The 19,725-nt window shown below is 42.2% G+C and overlaps 1 non-coding gene and 1 pseudogene across 1 annotated transcript; both read left to right on the top strand.

Annotated features, from left to right (window-relative positions):
• The first annotated feature begins 6,144 nt into the window (after positions 1-6,144).
• Positions 6,145-6,335, top strand: LOC142695630 (U2 spliceosomal RNA). Its single transcript, XR_012863724.1, has one exon. It is a non-coding gene; the product is annotated as a U2 spliceosomal RNA (small nuclear RNA).
• A 6,614-nt stretch (positions 6,336-12,949) lies between these two features.
• On the top strand, positions 12,950-13,121 carry LOC142695693 (U2 spliceosomal RNA; annotated as a pseudogene).
• Positions 13,122-19,725: the final 6,604 nt, after the last annotated feature.

Raw genomic sequence — 19,725 nt, 5'->3', positions numbered from 1 at the left:
CCTTATGTGTTGACTAAAATCAGATTCCAAAAGTGTTTTTTCTCTTTGCCATTGTTTCTGTCTTTCTGAAGGGATCTCCCCTTTTAATCCCATTATTTCAACACCTGTTGGACAATGCATGAGTGATAATGAGCTCATTGATTAAATGCAATTAATGAATAGATTGCCACCTCTTGTTGTGTGTCGTCTGTGTTTTCTGTGTTTCCGGCATTTCACATTGGAACAGCTCATTCACCTTCCTTGTCTTCTCTCCGCCCTCCCTTTTAGGTAAGTTAAAGAGCTGCACCTGAGCCAGCCACTGATTGATTGATTGATTGATTGATTGATTGATTGATTGATTGATTGATTGATTGATGCAGCACAACAGTCAAATAGTGGAGTGGAGTAGGGGAACAGCAAACAGCCAATAAAGCAGCCCGCCCGCTCGCCTGCCCGCCACAATGGACCTACCTGTGTACACTGGATGGATGTGATGGAATGTACTGTCGTCCCTACATTTCAAGAAGAAGTAAGAATTGCAGTTGCAACAAACCCTTGCTTGCCTACAAAGACAGCAGCAATTTGGATTTGTTACTATGTTACCTGGAAGAATAACAAACTGTGCAAGGATGGAGGTTGTAGGAGCAAGGAGAAGTTGTCTGTAAAGTTGGTGGATGCTTATTTTCCATTTTGCAGTCCCTTGTCTCCCTCTTGTGGCCTCCTGGAGGCAAATAAATGTGCAAAAAAAAGACAGCCTGGCGGCCGGCTGTTGCAGTGTTGCCCTCTCAGGCAACACTGAGTGACTGACTGAGCCTCACCGTCTTATATAAAGTTCAGATGGAACTTTGCACGTGTCATAGTGGAGCCCTCAGGATTCCAGAGCCAGCTTTCTGACATCATAATGGGGCCTCAGAGATAAAAGCCTGGGCCCAGGCAGTGTTGGTCAGTGCTGCTCAGCAGGCAGCACCCGACTGGATTAAAGCTAATACAAGTTGTGAAGGAACAAGGGGTGGCTGTGGGCATGCACTTACTGCTGCTGCTGCTGCCGCCAGTATTTGCACGGCAAGAGGGCATTTGGGCGTTGCCAAGAAGGCGTTTTTATGTAGATTCCTCCTCTTTCAGCACTGCATTGTGGTGCAAGCAAAAGAAGCAAATCCTGTGTAGCTTCCTCTCCGGCCTTTATTCACCTCCCGCTTAGTAGCTGTAAATGTGTGTGAGCCTGCAGGGCCCCATGGAATTGCCTAGGAGTAGGCTGAATCGCTGCAAGGGGTGAACAGCAGTATGGGACAGGCTCGGGCAAGGCAAGGGCCGCTCGGGTTATCGCTTCTCGGCCTTCTGGCTAAGCTCAAGTGGTTTAGCTAGGGGGACCTTGGGAGTACGCTCTTCCTTCGGCCTTGTGGCATCGGCAGCTTGCTGTCTTAAGCCACCTGCTGCTATAGGGGGAAGACTACGAACAAGACCGAAAAGGCGATCGATCATCATGGGTGTGATCATCCGTTATATTTCAGCCGGCGAAGCGCGGATTCGTTTTTCCTTTCGATTTGAAGTGGAGGAGAGCAAGGTGGATCGGTTCCAGTTACCTTACTTCGTGAGAGAAATCCTTTACAAGATCTTGTTGGTGAAGAAGGAGACCATCGTTTGCCTGAGGGATTCCAGGAAAAGAGCCTACATTTTGACCTTGGATTCTATTTCTGCCTGCCAAAATTTATTTGAGGTACTCAAGACCTGCAAAGAGAACCCGGAGCTCGATGGACTGACCGTAACCATCCTTTATTCTGGTGGGGATGTGCCTTTGGTGGTATGTATGTATAACCCTTTTGTGCCTGTGGAGGACATTGCTTTGTTTCTGAGAAAATACTGCAGTAGCATAAAATATTCGCATAAGGTCATGAACTCGGAAGATTTGTGGACTGGCAAACACAAGTTTTTTGTTAAATTGGCTGGAGATCCAGGTGGTGTTGGGGGACTGTGTCATCCACCATCAAACTTTTCCATTGGGCGTGACAAGGGATATCTCTTTTACCCAGAGATGCCTCTGTTTTGCAGGAAGTGCAAGAAATTTGGCCACACTGCAGATGGTTGTGAAAGTCCGGCTGTCTTTTGTGGTCGCTGTAATAAAGAAGGTCATCTGTCTAAGGACTGCAGCACAATGGTCTGCAATGTTTGTGGAGAAGAAGGTCATGCTTTTAAGGACTGCAGTATGCGTACATCCAGATCTTGGGCTGATCGAGTGGTTGGAAGGAGTGGCGCTGTCCAGGTTGGGCTTCCTGCTGCGGACCCAGGGGGGAGTAATCAACCTGAGCAGCCAAAACTACTTGCTGAGAAGCCAACAGTAAAAATCAAGACCGGGGTGGAGCTTGTGGGGCACTCTGCTGCTGCAGCTGAGGTGGGGAGGGCACTCCCTGCTGAGGCTGTAGCTGGTGGAAAGCCCAGATCAAGTGAGGAAGCCATGGAAGTCGCCTCAAGGGAAATAAAACGCAAGAAAGGCAAAAAAGACGGGGAGGAGCAACCCCTGGGAGTTAAAAGACCCTCAAAGATGAGTGCAGAAGAAATTGATACATGTCAGTTAATGTCAAGGCCTCTAATACCACTAATGTCAGCATCTGATCCTTTCAATATTGAGGATTTTGTAAGTCCAGAGTCACTATTGGGTTTTATATCCGAAAGTTCGAGCTCCAGCTGATAAAATCATCTATTAGATGGCATCTTTAAAATATGCCTCACTTAATGTGAGAAGTTTGAAGAGCCCCACTCGGAGGGCTGCTTTGTTTAAGTATTTGGAGTCTGTGGACTGTTCTATTTATTTTTTACAGGAATGTGCAATTGATCACAGCCCAAACTACAGTGACATCCGGAAGGACTGGACTATTGGGCCATCAGTCTGGTCTGGAGATAACATAAATAAAAATTCGGGTGTTGGGGTTTTATTTAGAGGTTCAGATATACAAATATTGTCATATTTTGAGATTGTTCCTGGGAGAGCCCTACAGGTGAATGTCAAGTATAATGGGTTAGAGATCAAGTTGATAAATGTGTATGCTTCACCTGAGAAACAAGAAAGGGCTGATTTGCTTAATGATATGCAAGTTTTTATCCCAGGCCCAACACCGATTCTAATGGCTGGTGATTTTAATTGTAATATGAGTGGTGAACAGCGTGAGAGTAGAAGTGTACATGTGAGAACGGATAAAACAGAGAAACAACTTAAAAATTTTACAATAGATTTTAATCTCTCTGATATGTGGAAGAGTTTACATCCCAATGACCCTGGATATACTTGGGAGAATAATGTCTGTAAATCTAGAATAGATTTTGTTTTAATATCAGATAGTGTTAAATTGAATAATATCTCTCTTTTATCTAATATATTCTCAGATCATAAATGTTTGTATGCACATGTCACTTTACCTGGCCTGGAGAAAGGAAGAGGAGTCTGGAAACTCAATACTACATTGCTGGAAGATATGCAAATTAAAAATGAGTTTATCCTTGTATATAAAAAATGGAGGTTGGGTCAGTCTAGATACGAGAGTATTCTGGCATGGTGGGAGGAGGTAAAGAAATGGATAAAACTGTTTTTTATTAGGAAAGGGATGCAAAAGGCCAGGGAAAAAAAACAGTGGTTTAAAGTATTGAACACAAAAATGCAGACGTATTACAGGTTAAAACAAGAGGGGCTAGAAATGGATGATGTTATTGCAATGACAAAAGCTGATATCAAGAATGCGATAAGTGCAAAAGGTAAGGAGGTGATTTTTAATGCAAAAGTGCAATGTTTAGAAAATGATGAGAAATGTTCAAGGTTTTTCTTTAAAAAAGTGGTGGAAAATAAAGGAATGATTGTCGAGATGGAAGGTAAGAAGACAAATGACGAGATTTTAGTAGAAGCGCAGAAGTTTTATCAGGATCTTTTTAATAAAAAAACAATTGACCATTCTTTTACTGAAGACCTTTTAAATGCTATGGATTTAAAACTCGAGAATTCTGATCAGGAAAGTCTATGTGAGAGTGTGAGTTTACCAGAACTGTTGAGTGTGTTTAAAAGTTTCTCTAAGGGGAAAACACCAGGCTCTGACGGATTACCCGTGGAGTTTTACTTATGCTTCTGGTCTATTTTAAAAGATGATCTTATAAGTGTTTTTAAAAACGCTTTTTCATGTAAAATTTTGCCGGCCTCCTGGCGTGATGGAGTAGTTACTCTGATTTTTAAGAAAGGTGATAGGACAAAATTGGAGAACTGGAGACCTATAACCTTATTAAATGTGGATTACAAAGTGTTAGCAAAGGTCTTAGTAAATAGGATGAAAAAAGTGATCTCCAAAGTAATTCACAGTGACCAGGTATGTGGAGTGCCAGGGAGGAAAGTAAGTGATCATCTTAATCTTATCAGAGACGTTTTATGGTATCAGAAACAATGCAAACAGAGAGTGGCGATTTTATCTTTAGATTTTCAAAAGGCCTATGATAGGGTCTCGCATGAATTTTTATTGATGGTCTTAAAAAGAATGTGCTTTCCTGATTTTATTATTGAAAGAATTGCGCTTTTATATAAAAATTGTGTTAGTCGTATTTTAGTAAATGGTTTTCTGTCTCAAGAAGTGTTTTTGCAATCGGGAGTTAAACAAGGATGCCCGCTGTCCCCGATACTTTTTATATGTACAATAGAGCCACTTTTAACCCTTTTAAGGAAAGATAAGATTATTAAAGGTGTGCCAATTCCTGGGAGTGGAGGACAAAGTGTCAAAACTATAGCCTATATGGACGATGTTAACATTTTTTGCACAAATGAATCATCCTTGAAACGTGCAATAAGGCAAACTGAATACTTTTGTGAGGGTTCTGCCTTTAGATTAAACAAAGAGAAATGTGATTGCTTTGCAATAGGGGAATGGTGCAATACGGAAGTACAAGTGCAATATAATAAGATCAAGATTTTAGGGATTATCTTTGATAGTGGAAATAATGGAGAAGAAAGTTGGTCTATAGTGAAAGACAAAGTACAAAAGAAGATTAGTTTTTGGAAAATGAGAAAATTAACTATTGAGGGGAAGATACTTATTATGAAATCTCTGCTTTTACCTATAATGTTATATCTAAGCATGGTTTTCCCACCGAAAGAATGCACTTTAAAGTTTTTAAATAAGATTTGTTTTCATTTTATATGGAGTTCAAAAATGGATAAAATTAAAAGAGAGGTTATGTTTACAGCAAAGAAATTGGGAGGTAAAGATGTACCAAACATTAAGAGGTTTTTATATGTGAAATTCTTTTCTATGTGTTTTAATGGCCTACACGGTCATAGTTATTGGTCGTATTTTCTAAGATATGCTGCTGGTCATATTTTTAGGAAAAGAAAATGGATAACCTTGTCTTTAACATCCCCTGTTCTATATGTTCCCCAAATTCATTATGATATTTTAGAAAGAATTATTCGTATGTATGATATTAGTGGTTTTGATGCAAATGTTTTAAGTAATACAAGAAAATTAAATTTGGAAGTTAGGAAGAACGAACAACTATCAATGGTTTTAAATTATTCTGTTGAAAAGACTCAAAAAATATGGAGAATGACCAATATGGCTTTCCTATCAAATGAACTCAAGGACTTAGCATGGCAAATTGTACACCAATGTTTACCTACCCGAGATTTTCAACATAAGAGAAGGCTAGTTAGAACTGCAAAATGTACGAGAGCAGGATGTTTTAATGATGAGACAGTTCTACATTTATTTTGGAATTGTTTTTATGCTCAAAATGTTTGGCGTTATATTGGTTCTCTGTTGAAATTTGTATCTGATCTTAATGTTTTGAATCATGAAGTAATACTATATGGTGTTTTTAATGTCCCGACAAGTGAAAAGAGTCGAGTTCTATGGATTACTGTAAATTGTATAAAGATGGCATTGTGGAAAGTTAGAAACATCTTGCTTTTTAAACGTGATTCCATTACAGAGAAGGACTGTATTAAGTTGGCTCTTAGTGAGATGTACGTTTTTTATCTCCTGGACAAAAAAAGGTTGGGACTGAGGAAAGCAAAGAGCCTTTGGAATATTCATCTATGGAATATGTTTCTGCAAGATTAAGTTGCCTTTCTGATGTCAGGACTTTGATGTTCTTTGTTCTTATCTGTTGTTCATGTTTTGCAAAATTCTTCTGATATAATGTATTGTATTTTCTGAATAATTCAATAAAAAAGTAAAAAATCTGTTCTTATCAGTTTAATATCTGATACGTCCCCTATCTGGGGACCATATATTAAATGGATTTTTAGAACAGGGAGATGGAAATAGAGCTTGCTCTGTCCACTCCACGCATTGACCTGGTATTGCAGTATTTCCAGGACCGGTGCACCCTTCCCTTATGTGTTGACTAAAATCAGATTCCAAAAGTGCTATTTGTGTTTGCTATTGTTTTTGTCTTTCTGATGGGATCTCCCCTTTTAATCCCATTATTTCAACACCTGTTGGACAATGCATTTGTACAGTCATGTGTGATAATGAGCTAATTTATTAAATGCAATTAATTAATACATTGCCACCTCTTGTTGTGTGTGTGTGTGTGTGTCTTCTGTGTTTCTGTGTTTCCGGCATTTCACATTGGAACAGCTCATTCACCTTCCTTGTCTTCTCTCCGCCCTCCCTTTTAGGTAGGTTAAAGAGCTGCACCTGAGCCAGCCACTGATTGATTGATGCAGCACCACAGTCAAATAGTGGAGTGGAGTAGGGGGAACAGCAAACAGCCATTAAAGCAGCCCGCCCGCCCGCCACAATGGACCTACCTGTGTACACTAGATGGATGTGATGGAATGTACTGTCGTCCCTACATTTCCAAGAAGAAGTAAGAATTGCAGTTGCAACAAACCCTTGCTTGCCTACAAAGAGAGCAGCAATTTGGATTTGTTACTATGTTACCTGGAAGAATAACAAACTGTGCAAGGATGGAGGTTGTAGGAGCAAAGAGAAGTTGTCTGTAAAGTTGGTGGATGCCTATTTTCCATTTTGCAGTCCCTTGTCTCCCTCTTGTGGCCTCCTGGAGGCAACTAGCTGTGCAAAAAAAAGACAGCCTGGCGGCCGGCTGTTGCAGTGTTGCCCTCTCAGGCAACACTGAGTGACTGACTGAGCCGCACCGTCTTATATAAAGTTCAGACGGAACTTTGCACGTGTCATAGTGGAGCCCTCAGGATTCCAGAGCCAGCTTTCTGACATCATAATGGGGCCTGCCTCAGAGATAAAAGCCTGGGCCCAGGCAGTGTTGGTCAGTGCTGCTCAGCAGGCAGCACCGGACTGGACTGGATTAAAGCTGATACAAGGTGTGAAGGAACAAGGGGTGGCTGTGGGCATGCACTTGCTGCCGCTGCCAGTGTTTATCTGCATGGCAGGAGGGCATTTGGGCGTTGCCAGGAAGGCGTTTTTATGTAGATTCCTCCTCTTTCAGCACTGCATTGTGGTGCAAGCAAAAGAAGCAAATCCTGTGTAGCTTCCTCTCCGGCCTTTATTCACCTCCCTCCCGCTTAGTAGCTGTAAATGTGTGTGAGCCTGCAGGGCCCCATGGAATTGCCTAGGAGTAGGCTGAATCAATCGCTGCAAGGGGTGAACAGCAGTATGGGACAGGCTCGGGCAAGGCAAGGGCCGCTCGGGTTATCGCTTCTCGGCCTTCTGGCTGAGATCAAGTGTAGTTCTGATTACTTGTAGTCAGTGCTGCCTGGTCTTGGTTAGGAGGTGCTCAGGTACCCTCTCTCTCGGCCTCGGGGGATCGTCCAGGTTCGCCTGGACTTCACCCCCGTGCTGCTATTTGGGAGAGAGGCTTAGTCCTGAGCAACGAGTTGCGATCCACATATCCCCCGTGTAGGCTTCGGCCGAAAAGGGGAAAGCTGCGTAGACGTTGCGTCACCAACGGGTGGCGTAACTTTCCCGAAATCCCCTCACCATGGACGAAAGTCCTGGTGAGATACCGGCGTATGCCCGGATAAAAAATACAATCCGTGTTATTGTATCAGAAGAGAAGGCGACAACCTGCGGCCTGAAGTTCTTGGTGGAGACCGTGCTTGTTGGCATTTTCAACATTCAGAAGCGGGAGATATTGGCGGTGCAAGACTATCCAAGGAGAAGAACATATGACATAACGTTTGTACAGAATGGAGTGTTCCAAGATCTGCTGGCGGCATACATGGTAAAAAACGATCCGAGACTGGACGGTATTGAATTTTACGAACATGTGTTGGACATCACTAAGATGATTGTGATAAAAATGTACTGCCCGTTTGCTGATTTAAAAGATGTGATGTCCTTTTTATCCCCCTATTTCAAAAGTGTTAAATGTATTGGCAAAATAATGAACGAAGTTGGAGTTTGGACGTCAAAGTGGAGATTTTTAGTAACTTGTTATAGAGATGCCAATACAGCAGGGGGGATAATGTTGCCGCCAGCACGCTTTAAATTAGGTGATATGGCAGGAGATCTTTTTTATACAGGAATGCCTCCATTCTGTAGAAAGTGTCAAAAGTACGGTCACACCAAAGAGTTCTGCGAAAGCACCTGTAGGAACTGTGGCAGCTCTGAGCACGAGGCCAAAACTTGCCCTCTGGGGAAAAGGTGTCGTTTTTGCAGCCGAGTTGGTCATCTATATGCTACTTGTCCCCACAGATCGGAACAACCCGAGGTCCGGCCGAGGCGTCCAGAGCAGCCAGCAGGCCAGATCGCCCCCGCACAAGGAGAGGAACCAAGAGGTGAAGAGGCAGATAACATGGACACCTCCAGCAGACCCCCCCAAACAGGTGACCCAAAGGAGCAAAGGCGGTTTAAGAGAAGAGCCAGTGATCAGCGGACGAAAAAGCCCCCTCAGGAAACGGAGGAGATGGGTAGTTCGGATGAAGCTGATCCGCCTGGGCCGCAGGAGATGCTGGGTCAGCCTGTACCTGAGGCAGAGGACCCGGGTGGAGCGGCAGCTAGGTCTAAGAGGCGTAGGGCGTACTCAGAGGTGGCAGCGGGGGTGCCGATGGGAGTACCTGCTAGAGCGAAAGCAGGGAAACCAGTTGACGCGCCCCCGGAAGCACCAGCTGAAGGTCTCCCCCCTTCTCGCCAGTTGGGGGAGACAAGCATAGCTACCTCTGAGGTGACAGAAGTCCCGGAAACGGCCGCGAGTGCGTTTCCTGCCCCTATCGTAGGGGAGGAGGCTGCCATACAATATGCTCCAGAAACCTTGCCCGTGGAGTCCATCTGGGACCCATTTGCGATAAGTGCCTCAGGTATGGCGGGGGGTCAGCTGTCTGACATGAGTTCCTCTCCAATCTCCTCAAGTTATACAGTCGGTTTGAAGTCGGAGGGCGATGAGAGTTCGAGTGAGGTCTCTGGTAACGCCGAGGACTGCTGAGGCCACCTTGGGTAAGATTACATAAGACTGTCTCTTTTCCCTTTTCCTCATGGCAGAGTTAGGTGGCATTTCCTTAAATGTTAGGAGCGTGCATTCTAAGACGAGAAGAGCTGCCCTGTTTGACTATCTTTCTATTTTTTCCGCCACCGTTTTTTTCCTACAGGAATGCTGTATCCCACATCGCACGAACTACAACAAATATAAGGAAGACTGGAGACTCGGACCTTCAGTGTGGTCCGGGTCTAACGATTCCAGAGCCGCAGGTGTCGCCATTTTATTTAAAGGGAACGTTTTAATTGACAGTTTTAATGAAATTTTACCAGGTAGAATTTTATTGGTCAAAGCTTTTATAGACGGTATTAGATGGCAGTTTTTAAATTTTTATGGGTCCTCGGACAAGAATGAAAGAGCTAGAATGCTAGAGATTTTACCCCTTTTTTTAAACGATTCAGAGCCACTTGTTTTAGCGGGTGATTTTAATTGTATTTTAAAGGGGGAACGCCGGTTCTCTAACTCAGTAAGCAGGAATTATGACAAAACCTCCTCATTATTAAAAGATATAGTTACTGATTTTAAACTTACTGATGTTTTTAAGAAATGTAACAGCAATTTATCTGCAGAGGCCGGCGTCACCTGGAGCAATGTGAACTGTAGCTCCAGGATCGATTTTATATTCTGCTCTTATCAAGTACTGCCTTTTAAATGTGATCTTAATCCCAATGTTTTATCTGATCATAAATTATTGTATTTTAAAGTTAAAAATGATATTGGGAAAAATACTGTCAAAAAAGCCTGGAAAATGAACGTTTCCCTTTTAGATGATCCGCAAATTTTATCTGATTTTATTACCTTTTATAAGGGCTGCAGACGGGTAAGACATCCAAATATGTCCGTAGTCTCATGGTGGGAGAAAATAAAAATAAAAATAAGAGACTTTTTCATAAAAATCGGAAGGAGAAAAGCAAAAGAAAAACAGGATTTTTTTGCTAATTTGAATACCCGTCTGCAGACCCCATACAAGTTCAGAGAACAGGGTATGCAGGTGGAGGAGGAGATTATGGAGATTAGGAAGGAGATCTCCCAGTGCCTGGAGCAGAGAGGTAAGGAAATTGTCTTTCGTTCAAAAATGAAACACCTCGAGGAAAATGAGACCTGCTCCAGGTACTTTTTTAAGAAAATTAACGATAAGCATACCCTGTTAGACAATGTTGATGGAGATACAAACACTGACAATATTTTAAAAAAGGTACACAGATTTTATGCGGATCTTTTTAATATAAAGCTTGTTAATGTTGATTTGATGAACGACTCATTGAAGGAGGTTGACGCTGTTTTAAATCCTGTCTCCAAAGATTTTTTATTACAGGATATTACGGAACAGGAGATTTTAGATACCATCAAGAGTTTTAAAACAGGTAAAGTCCCTGGCCCTGATGGTATACCCATAGAGTTTTATGTCACATTTTATGGAGTTTTAAAAGAGGATCTCTATTCCCTTTTTACTCAAGTTTTTAGAACAAAAGCCCTCCCGGGGTCCTGGAAGAAAGGTGAGGTGTCCCTGCTTTATAAAAAGGGGGACAAAACAGATATTAAAAACTGGAGGCCTATCACCTTACTAAACACAGACTACAAAATAATGGCCAAGATTTGCGCGAATAGGCTAAAGGCTGTTATAGAGAAAATCGTCCACTCCAACCAAGTCTGTGGGATACCTGGGAGGAGCATATGGGACAATTTAAACCTTTTAAAAGATGCTATTGGTGATACGAAGGAGAGAAAAGGCAGATTGGCGGTTTTATCCATAGATTTCGAGAAAGCCTTTGATAGAGTATCACATTTTTATCTTTTTAAGGTTTTAGAAAAGATGGGTATACCAGAAGGCTTTTTACAGTCTCTGAAGGCCTTTTATGAAAATTGTACAAGCAAGATTTTAGTAAAGGGTTTTAAGACACAGGATGTCCTTTTAAACTCCGGAGTGAAGCAGGGGTGTCCCTTGTCCCCACTACTTTTTATATGTGCGATCGAGCCTCTACTCTGCAGATTGAGGAATGACAAGCAGATATGTGGAGTCCCCCTGCCGGGCGGGGGGGGACTAGAGGCAAAAGTAGTGGGGTACATGGATGATGTCGCGGTCCTGTGCAGGGACGCCCCGTCACTGCAAAATGCATTACAACAGATATACCAATTTTGCTGCTCCTCCGGTTTTAAAGTCAATTTTAATAAAAGTAATATTTTAAATATTGGCAACATGATTTTACAGGACATTCCAGTCCCTGTGTCGGAGTCTGTACAGATTTTAGGAGTCTCCTTCAATGAGTCAAACAATGGTTTTATCAGTTGGGACTTGGTGGCACAAAAAGTTAATAAGAAAATTTGTTTATGGAATCTTAGAAAACTGACAATGGAGGGAAAAATTTTAATCACAAAAATGGTGATTTTACCAATTTTATTATATCTAAGTATGGTTTTCCCTCCCCCTGATATTTTATTAAAAAAGATTACCAAGGCATGTTTTACATTTTTATGGAATTCTAGGATGGAGAAGCTCAGGAGAGAAAAAGTGATGTTACCAAAGCTAATGGGTGGTAAAGATTTTCCAAATATAAAAGCATTTCTTTTAATCCATTTTTTTACACTGTGTCTTAATACTGTTTTTAAGGAACACTACTGGTCTTATTTTATCCGTTTTAACACTGGCTATTTTATGAGGAGGTACGGATGGTTCTCTACGGTTTTAAGCTCGCCATATGCTTTTAACCTGCCAGACCAGTATAAGATTTTAGAAAAAATAGTGAACCTTTTTAACCTAAAAGACAAAAGAATAGAAGATGTAAAAAATAGTAAATATGTTTTAAAGGAAATAAAAGAAAATGTTTTAATAGCCCCCATTAGCAATTTTAATGAAAACAAATGCAAAATTATCTGGAGCATGGTTAATGCTAAATTCATTTTTAATTCACAGAAGGATCTGGCCTGGAGCTGCGCCCACGAGTGTCTTCCATGCCGGGCATTCCAGCATCGAAGGGGACTGACCAACTCGGCTGCGTGTCCAAGGGGAGGATGCCGCGATGATGAGACAGTCTTACATCTCTTTTGGCAATGTTATTTTTCACAACTCATATGGACAAAAATCCTCCCCTTGATGAAGAAGATAACCGGAATAAAGAGAATTACAAGTGAAGGCGTTTTTTACGGATGTCTGGAGTGCCCAACAAGGACTCAGAAAATTATGGCATGGAAGATTACTAACTGCGTTAAAGCAGCTTTGTGGGCGGCCAGGAATATTCTTTTATTCAAACATGAAATTTTATCTGTGAATGATATTTTAGGAATTTGTTTTTATGAAATGCACAAGTATTATCTTTTAGACAAAAAATTCTCTCCTGTTTTAAGTAGAAAATGGTTTTTTAGCGAATGGAATTCTATAATATGATGCCACCAAGTGCCCTTTTATAAATTGTATGATTTTAATCTGACAATTTGTATTTATTTTTTAACCATTGTTGTAAAATTTGAATCCCTGTAAAAATGTTGAAAAATGTTAATTTATTGTAAAACCTGAAAAAATTTAAATAAACGGTTACCCCCAAAGTTGGGGTAGTCAACTTAAAAAAAAAAAATCTGTTCTTATCAGTTTAATATCTGATACGTCCCCTATCTGGGGACCATATATTAAATGGATTTTTAGAACAGGGAGATGGAAATAGAGCTTGCTCTGTCCACTCCACGCATTGACCTGGTATTGCAGTATTTCCAGGACCGGTGCACCCTTCCCTTATGTGTTGACTAAAATCAGATTCCAAAAGTGCTATTTGTGTTTGCTATTGTTTTTGTCTTTCTGATGGGATCTCCCCTTTTAATCCCATTATTTCAACACCTGTTGGACAATGCATTTGTACAGTCATGTGTGATAATGAGCTAATTTATTAAATGCAATTAATTAATACATTGCCACCTCTTGTTGTGTGTGTGTGTGTGTGTGTCTTCTGTGTTTCTGTGTTTCCGGCATTTCACATTGGAACAGCTCATTCACCTTCCTTGTCTTCTCTCCGCCCTCCCTTTTAGGTAGGTTAAAGAGCTGCACCTGAGCCAGCCACTGATTGATTGATGCAGCACCACAGTCAAATAGTGGAGTGGAGTAGGGGGAACAGCAAACAGCCATTAAAGCAGCCCGCCCGCCCGCCCGCCCGCCACAATGGACCTACCTGTGTACACTAGATGGATGTGATGGAATGTACTGTCGTCCCTACATTTCCAAGAAGAAGTAAGAATTGCAGTTGCAACAAACCCTTGCTTGCCTACAAAGAGAGCAGCAATTTGGATTTGTTACTATGTTACCTGGAAGAATAACAAACTGTGCAAGGATGGAGGTTGTAGGAGCAAAGAGAAGTTGTCTGTAAAGTTGGTGGATGCCTATTTTCCATTTTGCAGTCCCTTGTCTCCCTCTTGTGGCCTCCTGGAGGCAACTAGCTGTGCAAAAAAAAGACAGCCTGGCGGCCGGCTGTTGCAGTGTTGCCCTCTCAGGCAACACTGAGTGACTGACTGAGCCGCACCGTCTTATATAAAGTTCAGACGGAACTTTGCACGTGTCATAGTGGAGCCCTCAGGATTCCAGAGCCAGCTTTCTGACATCATAATGGGGCCTGCCTCAGAGATAAAAGCCTGGGCCCAGGCAGTGTTGGTCAGTGCTGCTCAGCAGGCAGCACCGGACTGGACTGGATTAAAGCTGATACAAGGTGTGAAGGAACAAGGGGTGGCTGTGGGCATGCACTTGCTGCCACTGCCAGTGTTTATCTGCATGGCAGGAGGGCATTTGGGCGTTGCCAGGAAGGCGTTTTTATGTAGATTCCTCCTCTTTCAGCACTGCATTGTGGTGCAAGCAAAAGAAGCAAATCCTGTGTAGCTTCCTCTCCGGCCTTTATTCACCTCCCTCCCGCTTAGTAGCTGTAAATGTGTGTGAGCCTGCAGGGCCCCATGGAATTGCCTAGGAGTAGGCTGAATCAATCGCTGCAAGGGGTGAACAGCAGTATGGGACAGGCTCGGGCAAGGCAAGGGCCGCTCGGGTTATCGCTTCTCGGCCTTCTGGCTGAGATCAAGTGTAGTGCTGGTTACTTGTAGTCAGTGCTGCCTGGTCTTAGTTGGGAGGTGCTCAGGTACCCTCTCTCTCGGCCTCGGGGGATCGTCCAGGTTCGCCTGGACTTCACCCCCGTGCTGCTATTTGGGAGAGAGGCTTAGTCCTGAGCAACGAGTTGCGATCCACATATCCCCCGTGTAGGCTTCGGCCGAAAAGGGGAAAGCTGCGTAGACGTTACGTCACCAACGGGTGGCGTAACTTTCCCTGAAAACCCCTCACCATGGACGAAAGTCCTGGTGAGATACCGGCGTATGCCCGGATAAAGAATACAATCCGTGTTATTGTATCAGAAGAGAAGGCGACGACCTGCGGCCTGAAGTTCTTGGTGGAGACCGTGCTTGTTGGCATTTTCAACATTCAGAAGCGGGAGATATTGGCGGTACAAGACTATCCTAGGAGAAGAACATACGACATAACTTTTGTACAGAATGGAGTGTTCCAAGATCTGCTGGCGGCATACATGGTAAAAAACGATCCGAGACTGGACGGTATTGAATTTTACGAACATGTGTTGGACATCACTAAGATGATTGTGATAAAAATGTACTGCCCGTTTGCTGATTTAAAAGATGTGATGTCCTTTTTATCCCCCTATTTCAAAAGTGTAAAATGTATTGGCAAAATAATGAACGAAGTTGGAGTTTGGACGTCAAAGTGGAGATTTTTAGTAACTTGTTATAGAGATGCCAATACAGCAGGGGGGATAATGTTGCCGCCAGCACGCTTTAAATTAGGTGATATGGCAGGAGATCTTTTTTACACAGGAATGCCTCCATTCTGTAGAAAATGTCAAAAGTACGGTCACACCAAAGAGTTCTGCGAAAGCACCTGTAGGAACTGTGGCAGCTCTGAGCACGAGGCCAAAACTTGCCCTCTGGGGAAAAGGTGTCGTTTTTGCAGCCGAGTTGGTCATCTATATGCTACTTGTCCCCACAGATCGGAACAACCCGAGGTCCGGCCGAGGCGTCCAGAGCAGCCAGCAGGCCAGATCGCCCCCGCACAAGGAGAGGAACCAAGAGGTGAAGAGGCTGATGACATGGACACCTCCAGCAGACCCCCCCAAACAGGTGACCCAAAGGAGCAAAGGCGGTTTAAGAGAAGAGCCAGTGATCAGCGGACGAAAAAGCCCCCTCAGGAAACGGAGGAGATGGGTAGTTCGGATGAAGCTGATCCGCCTGGGCCGCAGGAGGTGCTGGGTCAGCCTGTACCTGAGGCAGAGGACCCGGGCGGAGCGGCAGCAAGGTCTAAGAGGCGTAGGGCGTACTCGGAGGTGGCAGCGGGGGTGCCGATGGGAGTACCTGCTAGAGCGAAAGCAGGGAAACCAGTTGACGCGCCCCCGGAAGCACCAGCTGAAGGTCTCCCCCCTTCTCGCCAGTTGGGGGAGACAAGCATAGCCACCTCTGAGGTGACAGAAGTCCCTGAAACGGCCGCGAGTGCGTTTCCTGCCCCTATCGTAGGGGAGGAGGCTGCCATACGAGATGCTCCAGAAACCTTGCCCGTGGAGTCCATATGGGACCCATTTTCGATCAGTGCCTCAGGTATGGCGGGGGGTCAGCTGTCTGACATGAGTTCCTCTCCAATCTCCTCAAGTTATACAGTCGGTTTGAAGTCGGAGGGCGATGAGAGTTCGAGTGAGGTCTCTGGTAACGCCGAGGACTGCTGAGGCCACCTCGGGTAAGATTACATAAGACTGTCTCTTTTCCCTTTTCCTCATGGCAGAGTTAGGTGGCATTTCCTTAAATGTCAGGAGCGTGCATTCCAAGACGAGAAGAGCTGCCCTGTTTGATTATCTTTCTATTTTTTCCGCCACCGTTTTTTTCCTACAGGAATGCTGTATCCCACATCGCACGAACTACAACAAATATAAGGAAGACTGGAGACTCGGACCTTCAGTGTGGTCCGGGTCTAACGATTCCAGAGCCGCAGGTGTCGCCATTTTATTTAAAGGGAGCGTTTTAATTGACAGTTTTAATGAAATTTTACCAGGTAGAATTTTATTGGTCAAAGCTTTTATAGACGGTATTAGATGGCAGTTTTTAAATTTTTATGGGTCCTCGGACAAGAATGAAAGAGCTAGAATGCTAGAGATTTTACCCCTTTTTTTAAACGATTCAGAGCCACTTGTTTTAGCGGGTGATTTTAATTGTATTTTAAAGGGGGAACGCCGGTTCTCTAACTCAGTAAGCAGGAATTATGACAAAACCTCCTCATTATTAAAAGATATAGTTACTGATTTTAAACTTACTGATGTTTTTAAGAAATGTAACAGCAATTTATCTGCAGAGGCCGGCGTCACCTGGAGCAATGTGAACTGTAGCTCCAGGATCGATTTTATATTCTGCTCTTATCAAGTACTGCCTTTTAAATGTGATCTTAATCCCAATGTTTTATCTGATCATAAATTATTGTATTTTAAAGTTAAAAATGATATTGGGAAAAATACTGTCAAAAAAGCCTGGAAAATGAACGTTTCCCTTTTAGATGATCCGCAAATTTTATCTGATTTTATTACCTTTTATAAGGGCTGCAGACGGGTAAGACATCCAAATATGTCCATAGTCTCATGGTGGGAGAAAATAAAAATAAAAATAAGAGACTTTTTCATAAAAATCGGAAGGAGAAAAGCAAAAGAAAAACAGGATTTTTTTGCTAATTTGAATACCCGGCTGCAGACCCAATACAAGTTCAGAGAACAGGGTATGCAGGTGGAGGAGGAGATTATGGAGATTAGGAAGGAGATCTCCCAGTGCCTGGAGCAGAGAGGTAAGGAAATTGTCTTTCGCTCAAAAATGAAACACCTCGAGGAAAATGAGACCTGCTCCAGGTACTTTTTTAAGAAAATTAACGATAAGCATACCCTGTTAGACAATGTTGATGGAGATACAAACACTGACAATATTTTAAAAAAGGTACACAGATTTTATGCGGATCTTTTTAATATAAAGCTTGTTAATGTTGATTTGATGAACGACTCATTGAAGGAGGTTGACGCTGTTTTAAATCCTGTCTCCAAAGATTTTTTATTACAGGATATTACGGAACAGGAGATTTTAGATACCATCAAGAGTTTTAAAACAGGTAAAGTCCCTGGCCCTGATGGTATACCCATAGAGTTTTATGTCACATTTTATGGAGTTTTAAAAGAGGATCTCTATTCCCTTTTTACTCAAGTTTTTAGAACAAAAGCCCTCCCGGGGTCCTGGAAGAAAGGTGAGGTGTCCCTGCTTTATAAAAAGGGGGACAAAACAGATATTAAAAACTGGAGGCCTATCACCTTACTAAACGCAGACTATAAAATAATGGCCAAGATTTGCGCGAATAGACTAAAGGCTGTTATAGAGAAAATCGTCCACTCCAACCAAGTCTGTGGGATACCTGGGAGGAGCATATGGGACAATTTAAACCTTTTAAAAGATGCTATTGGTGATACGAAGGAGAGAAAAGGCAGATTGGCGGTTTTATCCATAGATTTCGAGAAAGCCTTTGATAGAGTATCACATTTTTATCTTTTTAAGGTTTTAGAAAAGATGGGTATACCAGAAGGTTTTTTACAGTCTCTGAAGGCCTTTTATGAAAATTGTACGAGCAAGATTTTAGTAAAGGGTTTTAAGACACAGGATGTCCTTTTAAACTCCGGAGTGAAGCAGGGGTGTCCCTTGTCCCCACTACTTTTTATATGTGCGATCGAGCCTCTACTCTGCAGATTGAGGAATGACAGGCAGATATGTGGAGTCCCCCTGCCGGGCGGGGGGGGACTAGAGGCAAAAGTGGTGGGGTACATGGATGATGTCGCGGTCCTGTGCAGGGACGCCCCGTCACTGCAAAAAGCATTACAACAGATATACCAATTTTGCTGCTCCTCCGGTTTTAAAGTCAATTTTAATAAAAGTAATATTTTAAATATTGGCAATATGATTTTACAGGACATTCCAGTCCCTGTGTCGGAGTCTGTACAGATTTTAGGGGTCTCCTTCAATGAGTCAAACAATGGTTTTATCAGTTGGGACTTGGTGGCACAAAAAGTTAATAAGAAAATTTGTTTATGGAATCTTAGAAAACTGACAATGGAGGGAAAAATTTTAATCACAAAAATGGTGATTTTACCAATTTTATTATATCTAAGTATGGTTTTCCCTCCCCCTGATATTTTATTAAAAAAGATTACCAAGGCATGTTTTACATTTTTATGGAATTCTAGGATGGAGAAGCTCAGGAGAGAAAAAGTGATGTTACCAAAGCTAATGGGTGGTAAAGATTTTCCAAATATAAAAGCATTTCTTTTAATCCATTTTTTTACACTGTGTCTTAATACTGTTTTTAAGGAACACTACTGGTCTTATTTTATCCGTTTTAACACTGGCTATTTTATGAGGAGGTACGGATGGTTCTCTACGGTTTTAAGCTCGCCATATGCTTTTAACCTGCCAGACCAGTATAAGATTTTAGAAAAAATAGTGAACCTTTTTAACCTAAAAGACAAAAGAATAGAAGATGTAAAAAATAGTAAATATGTTTTAAAGGAAATAAAAGAAAATGTTTTAATAGCCCCCATTAGCAATTTTAATGAAAACAAATGCAAAATTATCTGGAGCATGGTTAATGCTAAATTCATTTTTAATTCACAGAAGGATCTGGCCTGGAGCTGCGCCCACGAGTGTCTTCCATGCCGGGCATTCCAGCATCGAAGGGGACTGACCAACTCGGCTGCGTGTCCAAGGGGAGGATGCCGCGATGACGAGACAGTCTTACATCTCTTTTGGCAATGTTATTTTTCACAACTAATATGGACAAAAATCCTCCCCTTGATGAAGAAGATAACCGGAATAAAAAGAATTACAAGTGAAGGCGTATTTTACGGATGTCTGGAGTGCCCAACAAGGACTCAGAAAATTATGGCATGGAAGATTACTAACTGCGTTAAAGCAGCTCTGTGGGCGGCCAGGAATATTCTTTTATTCAAACATGAAATTTTATCTGTGAATGATATTTTAGGAATTTGTTTTTATGAAATGCACAAATATTATCTTTTAGACAAAAAATTCTCTCCTGTTTTAAGTAGAAAATGGTTTTTTAGCGAATGGAATTCTATAATATGATGCCACCAAGTGCCCTTTTATAAATTGTATGATTTTAATCTGACAATTTGTATTTATTTTTTAACCATTGTTGTAAAATGTGAATCCCTGTAAAAATGTTGAAAAATGTTAATTTATTGTAAAACCTGAAAAATTTTAAATAAACGG

The sequence above is a fragment of the Rhinoderma darwinii genome, assembly GCF_050947455.1.
Source record: "Rhinoderma darwinii isolate aRhiDar2 chromosome 5 unlocalized genomic scaffold, aRhiDar2.hap1 SUPER_5_unloc_48, whole genome shotgun sequence".
NCBI classification, from domain to species: Eukaryota; Metazoa; Chordata; class Amphibia; order Anura; family Rhinodermatidae; genus Rhinoderma; species Rhinoderma darwinii.
The sequence above is the reverse complement of the archived record's forward strand: the minus strand, read 5'-3'. Positions and strand labels throughout refer to the sequence as shown.